Below are 2,493 nucleotides of genomic sequence, written 5' to 3' on the forward strand. Positions count from 1 at the left end.
AGTTTATCCATTAAGGCCACCGGCTCAGCCTAATTGAAAGTGAGTTGTAAAACTGCAAATTTGTTACCGTTCTGAAATGTACAACACACAGGAAAATATTAGTTGAAAGTGAAAAAGAAAAAATAGCAAAAAATATAGAAAAACAAAATTTGTTCATTCTATTTCAATGGTGGCATCAGTCGTAAAGATTTTAGGCAGCCGCCTTCCTCCGCTGACTGAATTATTTATTTAAATGAATTAAACTTATAACTGAGTCAATAACATTTGAACAGATAAATATAATTTTTATAATTTAAAGAATTTGTAAATTCATTAATTTAAAAATAATATTTTTTTTATAATTGATAATAAAACACTGTAGTTTTTGTTATATAATTTAAATAGTTCATTTATTAATGTTGATTATATTGAGCGGTGAATTATTTAATTGGAGTATTTTATGATTTTGCCTATTTAAATTAGTGTCGTATTAAATATCACATTTGCTATAAAAATGATATAGTTGGGTAATTAAAATATTAGATTTGTTAAATTTAATTATTATTATAGCTAATTTACACAATTCCATCGGAATGATTAACCAAATATGTAATTCTATCTATTATTGCTTAATTAAATTGTATAGCAACGATAAATTGACAGAAAATTCATAGAAATATTTCGGAAGTTATATTTCAGAAACATTATGTTATTAAAGAGGGAAAATGAGGTTTCAGTGGTAATACAATTTACGAATGTTATTAAAAATGATAGTTATAAATATATAAGGGGTTTGAATTCTTATGAATTCTTTGGTAAATTAAATATATTGATTATACGTATTATAATTTATTATAGGACCTGACGACAAGGTAGAGGGTTGAGCAGTCCCTCGTAAAACAGAAGCATTTTGGGATATAAGGTAAGTATAGCTAATTGGATTTATATATATCTGTATGTGTAGTATTGTATATATTATATATATTGGTTTCTTGGATGCGATCATGGACTTGGCTTTATATTATTATACGTGGCTTTCGTATATTGATTGTTTACATAATTAGTTGTGGATTATTTGTGAAGATAGTTTTGTTGGTTCAGAACTTGCGAGGAGAATAGCCAAGACGGCTCCCATCATTGGAGGTTCTGAGGCCTCTTCCCTTTTGGTATGGTTGTTTTTTTATTTGATTACTGTATTGATTTTGTTGTGATTTTTATTGCTACACTGGATAAAATGGTGAGAAAATGGTGGTGTTAGTTCCTAACATTCTATGTTGAAGTTGTACACGGGTTGGTAATTCTGGCATCAGCAACTCCCAATAATAAAATTTTCAAGACATGACCGAGGAAATTGCTGGAACTACTTTTAAGGAACTTCCCTGAAAATTATTTCCAAGTCTCTTGACTATGTTTAACTGCTTCTCCTTTCAAGAAAAAAGTAAGTCAAGTTGGTGAATTGATCTTCATTTTCAAGAAAATGTGTTCTTGGGATAGTGTTCTTTTGGTGGAACTGTCCCTTGTATCCTTTCTTTGCTTTAAAATCATGTGCAAGGATGAGCTGCAGTCTTTCTTTCATGTCATTTTCAGAATGCGGGAATAAGCAATTGTAATTACAGGTAATTTGCATGTTTTGTTCTTGTATATGGTGCATCATGTATTTACTCTTGTTTGTTGAAAGATGTGTAGTGAAGAACTGTTAAGTTTATTCTCATTGTTTTCTTTGGTTCTTCGACAATTGCAGGCCATATTTGTTGCTGCATAAAGCTGCTGTTCTTTAGCAATCTCTCGTGAGACGTATTCCCTAAACATGCTATTCTAGCCTTTGTAAGGACACGAATTATTGGTTCTTCTTTCTCAGCCGTGTGTGCTTGCACGGATGCATATATATAGATCTATATGTCTATATATGTTTTGTCAGTTTTTCTAATATACAGATTGTTTCTTTGTCTCAGTCTGGTCGGAAAGGAACAGTTTTTGATTTGGCGAAGTTTGTCGACAAGGGTCTCCAAATCAAGTTAACTGGTGGAAGACAAGGTCAGTTATGTGTAAATTTGATTGGTTTGGAAATTCAGGCCATGTCTTTGTTCAGTTGTGAACGGATTGGTTCTAATATTTCTGTTCAGAAACTGTTGTGCTTATGATTGTCTTTTCTTGGTTTTATCTGGTCATTTTCCACTCTTAGTGACATTAATTTACCATTGAAATCCCTGATCCTCAGAATGCAATCAACAGCAGTGGCCTATTGGAATCTCAAACAATTTTGTTCCCCGGATTACTGCAATTAAATCCTCCTTAAGATTTCACTATTTACAGTTTAATTGTTGCTTTGTTTTGACTTATCATTTTCCAAAACGTCTGCAATGTGTTCTGCATGCATATATTTTCCCGTCCCTTTTCTTATGTTTTGACTGATCAGTACGCTTGTGTTAATTGCAAGACTTTATCATGACATAGTCACTTTGTTTCTCCAAATCTGCCATGAGGATCTACAGGCTTTTGTTTGGATTGTCATCT

The 2,493-nt window shown here is 31.7% G+C and overlaps 1 long non-coding RNA gene across 1 annotated transcript; it reads left to right on the top strand.

The window, feature by feature from the left end:
• The first annotated feature begins 1,057 nt into the window (after window positions 1-1,057).
• Window positions 1,058-2,137, top strand: LOC105180348. The gene is made up of 3 exons (XR_849536.2): window positions 1,058-1,595; window positions 1,721-1,803; window positions 1,932-2,137. It is a non-coding gene; the product is annotated as an uncharacterized LOC105180348 (long non-coding RNA).
• Window positions 2,138-2,493: the final 356 nt, after the last annotated feature.

Source organism: Sesamum indicum, unplaced genomic scaffold (genome assembly GCF_000512975.1).
Source record: "Sesamum indicum cultivar Zhongzhi No. 13 unplaced genomic scaffold, S_indicum_v1.0 scaffold00934, whole genome shotgun sequence".
NCBI lineage: Eukaryota > Viridiplantae > Streptophyta > Magnoliopsida > Lamiales > Pedaliaceae > Sesamum > Sesamum indicum.